This window comes from Dermochelys coriacea, chromosome 10 (assembly GCF_009764565.3).
Source record: "Dermochelys coriacea isolate rDerCor1 chromosome 10, rDerCor1.pri.v4, whole genome shotgun sequence".
Lineage (NCBI taxonomy): Eukaryota > Metazoa > Chordata > Testudines > Dermochelyidae > Dermochelys > Dermochelys coriacea.
In genome coordinates this window covers 12270496-12284189 of record NC_050077.1, presented here as the reverse complement: position 1 = coordinate 12284189, position 13694 = coordinate 12270496, and the positions used below count along the sequence as shown (strand labels likewise).

Below are 13694 nucleotides of genomic sequence, written 5' to 3'. Positions count from 1 at the left end.
TTTGACCATGGGACTGGGTGGTGTATAAAAAGTACGCCTGCTCCTATCCATCCAAGCAGTGTAGGGTTTGTGCAGGGCAAAGTAACAGATGGGCCAGATGGCAGACTACACTGGTAATTTGCATAAAGTTTATTCATTACCCTGTTCTAGTTCTTATTTAGTTGTAATCTGGCTCCCTGGGCAAAATTTGGGTTTAAACCCAAAATCAAGAAAAGCAATGGTGCGCCCTGAACCACTTATATGCACATTCTGTACTACACAGAGTAAAATCACTGTTCAAAGAGGAAAAAGAAAAATATAGCCACACGAAGATATAAAAAAGCCTCACAGTCTGACCCTCTCTGAGGCTCCGGGCATGAAATATCAGACTTCAACCTGTCACCAGTTGTCCTTGCATAAAATTGAATCTTGGTGCTTTATGACTCCCATATAATCGCTGTCTGCCATTGTTAAGTTTTCATTTTGGCATCAGAGTAACAGTTGCTCTTGAAACTTCTGTTGGTCAGCGTTGTCAGCTCTCATAATTTTATTGTGAATTTAGAAATTCTGATTTTTTTTTAACCTGTTTCATGAAAACAACTAAAAGCCACCAACTCACAACTTGTCCCTTATTCAAAACATCCACCCTCTCCAATTACTATCCCCTTACTTGAAGTCATCCAGATGGCTGCCATTTCACTACAATCTATCTGCATGAGGCAGTGAGACTATCACTAATAAAGAAGACTGCCACCTCCCACTTTTCAATGAGACCAAAGACATGCCCACAGGCAAAATGGCTGCCAATCCATGGTTGGAGGGGATAGACAGGACACTATTAGGACACAGAGAATGTGAGAGCAGTGGCGACACTACAAAAGGATCCACGGGGAGACTGAGGAGGGAGCAGGAGGTAGATTTAGGGGTTGCAGGAGAATGGCGGGGGGCAGGAGATTAAAGGGTATGATGTAGTGTGAGGGGCCAGAGGGAAACCAATGTGGTGCAGAAGACTGAGGAAGGGAAGATGATAGTGGCAGGGAGATGAAGAGGGGTAGAATAAGAGCTCCTCCACCTGGGGGTACCAGAGAGGAAGGGAAGAGGGACTCTGAGCAGCAATGAGGACACAGTTTTGCATGCGTATTTGAGGCTACATTTTGACCCTGAAAAGCTCTCACACACTTTGGAGGCAGATGGCTTCCTCCTAAAATGTCAGAAATCAGAATGCAAATAACTCCCCTCCCCAACACACACACTCTCTCTCTCTCTCTCTCTCAGTACTTTTAATTCAATCTCATGGGTTTTGAACACATGGGGTTGGTGTTAGTAGTGAGCCTACACATGACATGATTCACCAAGACTGGCAAATCCAAGCACAGTAGAAACTGGGGACTGGGACACTAAGCAGATCAATTAACTTGCCACCCAAAATACAGTATGTGTTTTCTCAAAGTCAGACCTGAAATGAATGGGCTTGTACTGTTAAACTGTGAGGAAGTGGGAATTTTCTGTAATATTTTTATGACTCCTATGCATTCCTCAGTTTCCCCCTGTACTTTGTATTACTACCTAGTGCAGGAAAAAGGTTTAAGTCTGCTCTTGGGGACAGTGCAGTACATGAGGTGTGTCACCTTGCTGCCTCAGCCACAACAAATGGTTCACTAAGGAACTGGCTGAAACCAACTCGGATCAACAGAGGGTCCAGATATACAACAGAAGCCCCAACAACTGAACAATCGACACTCAATAGCAATAAGCTCCAGCAGGTGGGGCTGTGAACTCAGCACAGCCTTGCTTGGAGACAAAGGACTGGGAGGTAACCAGCAAGGGATAAAGACTGTGCTTCTAGAAGAAGCTGGTTTCTTTCATCTGGAACTGACTAAGGGTTCAGAGACAGCTAGAGCCTGAAATGAAATCCATTACAGCTTGGCTGGTGGACTGCTTTGGCTTGGCCAGACGGACTATTATTTTGACCTTCACTTTTCTATGCTAAGGACTTCTGAGGCTGTGTTCCAGTTGACTAATAAACCTACTGTTTTGAATACACTGTCTGGTGTCACTGCAAATACATGCTGAGGTGCATTGGTCCTTGAAGAGTGTACAAGCAGTTATCTCACTTTGACTCGCTGGGAAGAACTCACTGCATGAAGCAGGAGGATAGAGGCTCAGTTTCAGAGACAGTGAAGCTCCAGGGCCTACCCTGAATGAAGAGTGATCCCCTTGGGGATCTGGCACATGAAGGAGTTCCTCCAAAAGACTGTTTAATATTTGGGGCGTAGCACAGATTCTGTGAATATGTAATAAAAGAGAGGGAATTCCCTTATCACCCAGTAGGCAGTGGCTCCTCCAGCATACACCTAAGATCAGTTACATATGGAAGAAAGCCCATGGCTGAATGAAGAACAGTTTATTTCCCATCTCACCCTCCCAACAAGAGTTGCAGTTAAACCTGTGAAGGAATAGCAGGGAACACGAATGAAAAGTAAATTTCATTTCATCCCTCGAAGAGATGCCCACACAGCTTAGGGCTGAGGTAGGTTTACTGAAGTTCCCTTTAAGGGTATGCCTATTCTTTGAGCTGGGGGTGTGATTGTCAGCTCCAAGAGACATAATTGCACTAGCTCTGCTCAACCTACTGTGTTAAAAATAGAGCAGTGCCACAGCAGCGTGAGGAGCTAACTGCCCATCCCAAGGCCATAGGCACGTACTCGGGACAGCTAGCCCCTCTCGCTGCTTGTGTTGTCATGGCTACACTGTATTGTTTGCACACAAGCTTGATCAAAACTAGCCTGGGCATGTTTCCTTGAGCTGGAAATCATACCCCAGCTTGAAGTGTAGACATACCCAAAGAGGCTCCTTCTACTGTCCTTGGTACCTAACCAATGAAGGACTTGGGAGGACAGCACTGCCAGTTTCAGGCATTCATGTGGTTACAGCAGCCTCTGAGGAATCTGCCTGTGGTCTTCACCCTCTTTGGTAGGAAGCCTTTTTGGCTGATGTACATTTGACTAACTCTCCCTCAAGGCTGGTGTTTCTCCACAGACAGTCTGCCACCCTTCACTCAGCTCCTGTAGCTAGAGGTGCAGTGAGGGGAAGATTTATGCAGACATCATCTCGGCAATTATGAAAACAGAAAAAAAGACACCCAGATATCAGACAAATTGATGCACTTTGCCAGCGGGCCTGTATGCACGATTCAGTAACAGCTGTCATGCTACAGCCTCTGACATCTGAGCACCGATACTACCTCGGTGTTCTTAAACACACTTTAAGGTAGCTCTGTTCCCTTCCCTGGTGTGACTTTATTTTCTGTTCCAGATGCCAATGCAAGCAGCATGGACACAAAGGGAAGACAGCGTGATTGGTGGCTGTTTTCATAGCAGCATTAAAATTTAATGTTCACTTCTTTAGGCAACGTGCAACTAATTAGCAATGACCTCAAGGCAGCCAAGCCACTCAAACAGCAATCTCTCCAGCCCTCGGAACTCTTTAAAATCTGCCCTTTACCTGTGCCAAGTCTTTCAGCAATCTTCCCGAAAACCCAATAGCAATCTACAACTATACATATATACATTCTATTGCCTCTTGGAGAATGGGGTGGCATATTCTGTAAAGGTGGCAAGGTCATTTGAGGAGAACTTGAGCTTTATGTCTTCTCCAGAGTACATCCCCCCTCTGCATAGTGTTACATGAAATAAAAGGATATATTTTGCATGTTATCTGTCAAATCAGCTTCTACGATGACTTCTGCAGACCAAGAGCCCATTATTTCCCATCCATCTGGTTTTCATCTCTCCATGCTTGGGTTTATTTTTGTAAATAGAGTTAGCCTTTCTAAAATTAACTGTAGACCAGATCTTCTTTTGGCAGCAAATCAGCTATAGACAGGAGGAAAATATAACATTTTCCAAACATTTTAGATCTACAGACTAAAAGCCTCACATATTAACTTGCTTGTTATGTGGAATATTAATGTACTAATTGAATTTAAGGACAGTGCTGTGGTATCTATGTACATACGTGGTCCCCATCACCATGGAATTGAAGCTTGAGTATTAAAAAGGCAACACTAAAAAAATAAGCTTTCTGATCTGGATGTGAACTTTATGGCTAAGACTAATTCCCATTCAAAACTATTAATGTACACATACACAGAGGGCAGTCTGTGGTTATGACACAGAGAAGCAAAACAGAGTGTTTGGTAGGGCTCTGCAAAAGCCATCATCTTGCGTTTGTCCCCCACCATGGGATGCTCTTCAGGCTATGTTTGCAATTGCAGTAGCATGCCGTATTTGAGAATTGGGCCTCTAACCCAAAATGGAGCTTTTAAACTTGGAAAGTGCCAGCATGGATTTGTTCTGTTTGAAGAATGAATCTAAAATATTACCTGCAAGAAGCATCCTGACAATTCATGTTTCCCCCACACTTTTAAAGTGACAGCACTGCACTGAATGGAGCATTTTACAGTTCTACAGCGTATCTGTTCCCAAAGGAGTCCAAATTGCACTCTACAAACTGTGCGCATTCAGCGGCATTCACACGCAGCCACCACTGATGTGAGAGACGATAATTAACTAGCAAACAGCACAGTGCAGGGGGGGGATGAGAAATTTTGGCCAACACCATTAGCACCAACCCTTACTGTTACAAAATCCTGCATTGGCAGAAGGGGATCTTGACCTAAAAGGCCTCTTCTATCTCTAATTTCTTTGATGCTACGCCAGTTACCTGGATAGCACCCTTTCTCTCTGTACTAAGTCTAGCTGCCTTGGATGGCCTAACACTATCAAATGGCTGAGCTTAAAAATAGTTTTCCACTTTTCACTAGTTGCCACACCACTGACCAGTCTTGTCATTGGCTAGTAGAGGTCACTTAACCCTATTACAAACAAATGTCCTGTGATTTTTTTTTTTCAGACCAAAAAAGACAGACCTACAGTGGGGCAGTAGTTTTACTTTACAACCATCAGCTCCAGCACTAAAGGATTGAAACTCCATGTAAAAATCAAAGCTAACAAAAATGCCTTTGCATGCCCCCAAAAGCACCAGGAAATGTTCCTGTTGTTATATATCTAACAATGACCTTTATGCCTATTTCTCTCTTTCTCTCTCTGACACACACACACACACACACACACACACATGCACGCAAAGAGACTAGCTAGGCAGTATGACCCAAATGCTGCTATATGTTTAGTCGTCTCAAATTCAGAGTGTTTTTGCTCTAAATATACGTAAGACACAGAGCTAACGTACTGATAGTCTATAGAAGGTCACAGGGTCACCTAATCCGATCTTAGCAAACAGCTGGTCAGTTAGTTTTTGGTGCACAAAATCAGTTAAGAGAGGGTAGTGCTTTAGATCACATGATCCCATCCTGACCAACTGGATCGTATTTTACAATTCAAATTGGGAGTGCTCGTATGTGTACAAATAGATGCCTTCTCTCTCTCTCAATCTCTTATGCACACCAAGTGAAAGACAAACACACATGAGAAAACAAAAGTAAGGGTTATCTCTGAGACTTGTAAACAAAGATGTTAAGAGGAAGTAATTTTAAAACAGAAATTGTACTACAGACAAAAGTGAAGTTGTTTTAAGGCCAATGTTTCGCTTGCTTGCTTTTAACATCCTTTCTGAAAACCTTAGAAAACATTTTCGTGGTTGTTCCTTTGTTTTTATGTTCTCTGGAGAGCACCAATAACTTCTCTTGCTATGTTTTGTATATCCAGAATTGCAACAATAAACAAACACACAACAGCAAGTGCAACTATGATAGCAGTAATTTGCACTTCTACGACACTTGTAAGCTTCATAACTGTAAGTTAATTATCCCCATAACACTTCTATGTGGTAGGTAAACATTAGTTCTGTTCTACAGACAGGGAAACAGAGGCAAAAAGAGATGGCATGACATGCCATAGCTCACTCAACAAGTCAGTGGTAGAAACATGGGAACAACTCAAAACTCCTGATTCCCAGTTGCCTGAATTACCTCTCACCCAGAGTTTTCTTAAACTATTGGGTGGTAGGATTGGAGGGGATTTTGAAAAATGTATAATATGTACATTTTTGCAAACAATAATGTTTAATAGATTTTAAATAACTACACAATATAAGCCATGTCATGGGGCAGCTCTTTGAAGCTTGCATCCTGTTGTAATTTCAGATCTCAGTAGTGGTTCTATGGAGAGTGCAACAAATGGAGGACATAATGATGTGCTCCTTTAAAGGCCACCATATTGTTTTAACCAGAGATCATAGCTATTGGTCAGTATAGATTAGCAAATGATGTGAATGTGTACAACCAGCCTATTCATCCAGAAGCTGTTGTCTTGTCACTACTAACTGTTCCACTGCTAGACAAGCTGACAGACAGATTTTGGATGTCTCTGGGGTGAATCCAGCTTTAGTTGAGGAAAGTCCTTATCTCACTTTTGTCCTTGTATTTCGGAGTTGGGTTTCTTTTGGGTAGTGACAAGAAAAACTCAGAACTACAATTGCCTGTCAATCAAAAAAGGCCTAAGACTCTCTACTTCTCCTGTTCTGCCTTGTGTAGAACATCTCCCACCAGGAAGATAGGATCATTCGGCACAATGAATTGTGAATGTATTTAAAATACAGAACCCTCCCTTACACTTAAAGCTTGCTTTTCAAAGCTTCATCAGTAGTTATTTCTGATAAAGTTAAGGTTGTAAAAATTCTTGTGCTCATGGCTAGAATTAGAGGTCTTCGGGGAGCCGGTAGAAAAATATTTTGCAGTCTGGACAAGAGGCTGGTGGTAAATCCCAATTTTCATTTTTGTTTACAGTACTGCCTCATGGCCTCAGCTGAGACTGGAGCCCCATGGAGGTAGGACTGCACAAATACATAATAAGAGACAATCCCTGCCCTGAAGCACTTACAGCCGACATGGCCAAGACAAAGGGTGAAAGGTGAAACAGAGGCACAGAGAAGTGAAGTGACTTGCTCAAGGTCACACAGCAGGTCAGTGGCAGAGCTGAGAATTAAACTCAGGTCTCCTAACTCCTAGTTCAATGTCCCACCTATTGGACCACACCGCTTCCAAGAGTTTGGAAGAGCCTTTTCTTCCAGATAGAAGCACAAGGGACCAAAATTATTGTGCTTTCAACCACAACTGTACATTTCTTGACTTTTAAGTGCTTGATTACTCAACCTTAATGCTTCCTTAATGCTATTTCTTGGATGGAATACTACATACATGCTGATGTACAAGAGCTTCTATCTGATGTGACCTTTATTTTCAAGAGCGAGGACACTAATACATCACAAGGGCTAGCCAGAAGGCAGCTGCAATCATAAAGGTGTCTTCTCAATTTAAGTATCTTATGAATTATTTGTAAACTATTTTCTCACTTATTTAGTTACAATCCTCCCACACACTCACCAACCAACAAAAATAACTTAACAGCAAATTCATGTTTCGGAAGTCGATTTCTCTATTTTGCTTTTGTGCAGCAGTTGCTGTTGCCATGCTGTCATTGCTATGTTTCCCTTTTTTAAAACAAAATCTATTCCTGAACCTGATTGGTCAAGCTCAGCATATAGGGCGAAAAAAAAATCCTGAGGAAAAAAATCAGTACAGTTCTAATACAAGATTGAAACAGAACAGCTGAAAGAGTTAATGAAATAGTGGATATAATTTATTTAGATTATCAAAAGGCTTTCGATATAGTCCCTCACAAAAGCCTATTATGGAAACTTGGAAATTGCACAGTGAGAAGTACAGTCCTTCCTTAAATTAAAAGTTGGTAAAAAGATGAGGAAAATAAAAGATTAAAAATAGACGGACAATTCTCAGCATGGAAATAAATCCATAGTGGGGTGCCTCACAGAACAGTGCTCTAAGTTTGTGAGTTACAGTTTTGTCTCTAAGACATGCCATAAGAAATGCACATCCTGTTTTCATTAGACACAGGTGCAAGATGCAAAATTTGGATCCGGATTCCAAGTCTAGATTTGACTGTTCTTCCCACTACCCCTTTTCTCACCAGGCACAGAACGTGGGAGTGTTCTGAACTGGGGTTCTAGCTCAGTGCATTGGACTCTAAACTGAGAAATGCTTAGGTCTGGATTTCAAACTCTTCCTTCCTCTTCCAATATCAGGTGTGTATGGACTATTGTTCTAGACTGGGCCTATTGCTAAGTTCTGTGAGGTTCTAGGGAAGACACCAGTAATCAGAGGGCTAGGACTGATAGTCTTCAATGTACCATTAATGACCTGGAAAAGAGAGAGAATCGTGAAACAGGAAAATTACTTACATTAGTCAAGACTGTGTAGGATTCTAAGTGACTCCAGAAGGACCTAACAAGTAGGTCACTGGGCAGGTGAAATTCAATATAGACAAGTGCAATGTGATGCACATTGTTATGCCAGTTTAAAGGACTTTTTACATGCTGATGCATTTTGAAATCAATGTAACCTCTCAGGAACAAGAACTAGTCATTGTGGAGAGTTTAAAGATGGGAAGTAGCATTAAAAACAGCAAAGATGTCAGCCACTGCATAGTAAAGAAAAAAGACAAAAGGAGAATGTGAAAAATATTATCAAGTCATTACAGAAGTTGATAGGGATCCTCTCCTTGAACAATTTGTTGACCTCCTCATAAAAATGCAGAATGGTAACAGAAAAGGTTTAGAGAAGGCATACAAAAATGACTATAGGATGATGAGAGATGGGGTTCTCTCCAAAAACAGTGATTAGTGATTCGGATTATTTACAGTGGAATGGAGAAGAATGAAAAGATAAAGCAGAGGTATATGAAATAACAGACCTTAAGGACAGTCAGATACTACTATTTACCAATACAAGATGACAAAAATAAAATAGAATTGCTTATTTATGTTTGCACAATAGATAATACAGCATGGCGGAGAAAAGTTAATTCCATTTAACGGAAGAGTTTGATATTTTCAATTTGTTTTCATTCTGATTATGACCCCAAATTTTTGAAATTCTCCACAAAAAGGAAGGGCAGTCCCTGGCTCTGGGGCAGTCCTCCTGGGTGGTCCTGGAACTGTGGCCCCTGGTAATCCAGGCTGCTGAGGAGCCAGATGGTCAAGCTGGCAACTAACCAGGCAGGGCTCTGTTGGAACTTCGGTGAAATCCAACCATCTCTGTGAAACACTTCGAAACACTGTTTCATCGGAACCTTTCCAGCTAGCTCTAATAATTAATCTGTGAAACTCACTTCTATTGAGGTTTGTAATTCAGCAGGATTTAAGAAAAGGAAAGAAACATGCACGGATAAGAGAAGCATTACTAGCTAAAATAAAAAGTATAAGCATTATTAATCCTTGTAATTTAGGGTATAAACATTTACCAACTGTTTTCTAGAAGAAATTTCCCCAAAGTTCTATTATGCCTTCGCTGTAGCACCTAACACAGATCACTGTCAGGGGCCGGATATTAGATTAGATGAAGCACTGGTATACTCCTGTATTACAATTCTTAATTTCACACTCATGAGACTAGTTTATACATTTCTATGGGGAATCTTATTTCATTTGGCTGGATCATTTGCATTTCAGAAGTAGGTGTTATTTCATTAACTTCATGTGTGAGTGTTCAGTCTTAGGTTTCAGCTAAACAGAAGTTATTAACTGTACTAGGCTGACATGGTATGGAACTGGATTCAAACTGACCTCTTGTTTAGGGTGTGTGACTATGTGATGGGGTGTCTACCCCACACCAGCAAGGGAGGGGTTAACCCCAGCAGGGAGCAGTGGAGGTGAGTCCTCCAAGTGGCCTACAGTGGCTGCGTGGGCCTCAACCATTCAGAGCAACCAATCCAGGCTTAGAAGGGCTCATATAAAAGGAGCTATGGGGCCAGAGTCAGGCAGTTGCAGCCTGGGTCTCCAGGGGGTAAGGACTTGGTTCCTAGCAGGTAAAAGAAGCGTTAGCACCATGGACAGAGCAGTTGCTGGCAGGGACCAGGAATATGAGAGGGAGCTCCTAGCTGGCTGCTGGGACTGAGTAGCAGAGGCCCTCATGTAAGGGTGAAGAAGGTGTTGGAGCCATGAGCAAGTGGCCCAGGGAAATGTATTTGAACAGTTGGAGGGGACTCAGCAAGTGGCTGCCAACTACAGGGTCCCTGGGTCAGGACCTGGAGTAGCAGGCAGGCCAGGGTCCCCCCCATTCACCACTGAGGGACTGCGAGGTCTTGACCCCCGGGAGTGGGAAACACAGATGGTGACATGGGTGGAGGGCCGAGTCATGAAGAGGACATGGCAGTTCCTGGAGAAGCAGGAAGCAGAGACAGAGTGATGGGGTGCAAACCATAGACAGGGGACATCATCCTTGAGCTAATCTCCTAAGTGACCAGGAGAAGGCACCAGTCCAGTAGTGAGTGTTGCCCTACATGGCAGTCTACAACCAGGATTTTGGCTTAGGTCCATCTGTAGTACTACTGTAGGTAGCTATTATCATAGAGGAATGAAATACATGTAGAAACTCCAGCAGCTGTAGAATTATCTTTGTTGATCATGTATCTGGAGAGTAGAATTGATAGGATGAGGTATCTCTTCATTCCCAAGTGACTAGCTTTGAGGTGTTAATGAAAGGCACTCCTAGAGAGGATATGGGTATATTACAGAATAGTCTGAAGAATCACAACATGATCTAGGCATTGCGAGTCAGGAGCTCCTAAGTTTTAGTCCTTTCTCTGATTTCCCAGCATGGCCCTGAACAAGTCACTTCATCTCTGTCTCAATACCCTCACCTGCAAAATAGGGATGACAACACTTACCCCCTACCAGAGGTGTTGTGAGGATGAATTGATGTTTGTAAAGCACAATGTGTATGTGAAAATTATTCACATTATTAATTGCTGGCAGTCATATTGTATTTATACAACTCTCCATTGCCCCTACATATGAAATCCATTCAGATGTTGCACTCTCTACTGCTGCTAATCTCTGTTAATGCTAAACTGGTTTTCTGGAGGTGGCTTTTCCTGGCCTGAATGAGAGAAGTGAGGGGAGAAGGAAGATGAGAACATGTGGTGGGAGGGGAACAAAAGAAAGGAGGAGGACCGTTTGAATGGATCTCATGAAAGACAATGAAAAACCCAATGAACAAACAATTCTGTGCTAATGCTTTCTGGATTTCTCTTTCCTTGGTCTTTCTTTTTAACTGAAGTAATATGAAAATATGATTTCTGCTAATTAAGAATTAATCTTCTCCTGTGGCTTGAAGATGGACAAAGCCAACTGCATTATTTCTATTAATTAAACTACTTGTTCTGTGCACACTGCTTCAAGAAATGCCTGAATCATGCTCTTTAATGGACTCCTCTTTTTCAAAAGGATGGTACTCTGTAAGACTAGATGCAGTGCAGAGACCTTCCTACCAACACTACAAAAAGAAGGATTCTGGGTGGACTCCTCCTGAAGGTCGAAACAACAGACTGGACTTCTACGTAGAGTGCTTCCGCCGACGTGCACGAGCTGAAATTGTGGAAAAGCAGCATCACTTGCCCCATAACCTCAGCCATGCAGAACACAATGCCATCCACAGCCTCAGAAACAACTCTGACATCATAATCAAAAAGGTTGACAACGGAGGTGCTGTCGTCATCATGAACAGGTCGGAGTATGAACAAGAGGCTACTAGGCAGCTCTCCAACACCACTTTCTACAAGCCATTACCCTCTGATCCCACTGAGAGTTACCAAAAGAAACTACAGCATTTGCTCAAGAAACTCCCTGAAAAAGCACAAGAACAAATCCGCACAGACACACCCCTAGAACCCCGACCTGGGGTATTCTATCTGCTACCCAAGATCCATAAACCTGGAAATCCTGGATGCCCCATCATCTCAGGCATTGGCACCCTGACAGCAGGATTGTCTGGCTATGTAGACTCCCTCCTCAGGCCCTACGTTACCAGCTCTCCAGGCTATCTTTGAGACACCACTGACTTCCTGAGGAAACTACAATCCATTGGTGATCTTCCTAAAAACACCATCCTAGCCACTATGGATGTAGAAGCCCTCTACACAAACATTCCACACAAAGATGGGCTACAAGCCGTCAGGAACACTATCCCCGATAATGTCACGGCTAACCTGGTGGCTGAACTTTGTGACTTTGTCCTCACCCATAACTATTTCACATTTGGGGACAATGTATACCTTCAAATCAGCGGCACTGCGATGGGTACCCGCATGGCCCCACAGTATGCCAACATTTTTATGGCTGACTTAGAACAACGCTTCCTCAGCTCTCGTCCCCTAATGCCCCTACTCTACTTGCGCTACATTGATGACATCTTCATCATCTGGACCCATGGAAAAGAAGCCCTTGAGGAATTCCACCATGATTTCAACAATTTCCATCCCACCATCAACCTCAGCCTGGACCAGTCCACACAAGAGATCCACTTCCTGGACACTACGGTGCTAATAAGCGATGGTCACATAAACACCACCCTATATCGGAAACCTACTGACCACTGTTCCTACCTACATGCCTCCAGCTTTCACCCAGATCATACCACACGATCCATTGTCTAAAGCCAAGCTCTACGATATAACCACATTTGCTCCAACCCCTCAGACAGAGACAAACACCTACAAGATCTCTATCATGCATTCCTACAACTACAATACCCATCTGCTGAAGTGAAGAAACAGATTGACAGAGCCAGAAGAGTACCCAGAAGTCACCGACTACAGGACAGGCCCAACAAAGAAAATAACAGAACGCCACTAGCCATCACCTTCAGCCCCCAACTAAAACCTCTCCAACGCATCATCAAGGATCTACAACCTATCCTGAAGGACGAGCCATCGCTCTCTCAGATCTTGGGAGACAGGCCAGTCCTTGCTTACAGACAGCCCCCCAATCTGAAGCAAATACTCACCAGCAACCACACACCACACAACAGAACCACTAACCCAGGAACGTATCCTTGCAACAAAGCCCGTTGCCAACTCTGTCCACATATCTATTCAGGGGACACAATCACAGGGCCTAATCACATCAGCCACACTCTCAGAGGCTCGTTCACCTGCGCATCTACCAATGTGATATATGCCATCATGTGCCAGCAATGCCCCTCTGCCATGCACATTGGTCAAACTGGACAGTCTCTACGTAAAAGAATAAATGGACACAAATCAGACGTCAAGAATTATAACATTCAAAAACCAATTGGAGAACACTTCAATCTCTCTGGTCACTCGATTACAGACCTGAGGGTGGCTATCCTTCAACAAAAAAACTTCAAAAACAGACTCCAACGAGAGACTGCTGAATTGGAATTAATTTGCAAACTGGATACTATTAACTTAGGCTTGAATAGAGACTGGGAATGGATGAGTCATTACACAAAGTAAAACTATTTCCCCATGTTATTTCTCCCCCCCACCCCACCCCTCACTGTTCCTCAGATGTTCTTGTTAACTGCTGGAAATAGCCTACCTTGCTTGCCACCATGAAAGGTTTTCCTCCCTCCCCCCTCCCCCCCGCTGCTGGTGATGGCTTATCTTAAGTGATCACTCTCCTTACAGTGTATATGATAAAACCCATTGTTTCATGTTCTCTGTGTGTGTATATAAATCTCCACTCTGTATTTTCCACCAAATGCATCCAATGAAGTGAGCTGTAGCTCACGAAAGCTTATGCTCAAATACATTTGTTAGTCTCTAAGGTGCCACAAGTACTCCTTTTCTTTTTGCGAATACAGACTAACA

The 13694-nt window shown here is 43.0% G+C and overlaps 1 protein-coding gene across 10 annotated transcripts in view; it reads right to left on the bottom strand.

Annotated features, from left to right (window-relative positions):
- The window catches only part of MAD1L1 (mitotic arrest deficient 1 like 1), a 551618-nt gene that overhangs the window by 13129 nt on the left and 524795 nt on the right, over positions 1 to 13694 (bottom strand). The window lies entirely within an intron of this gene.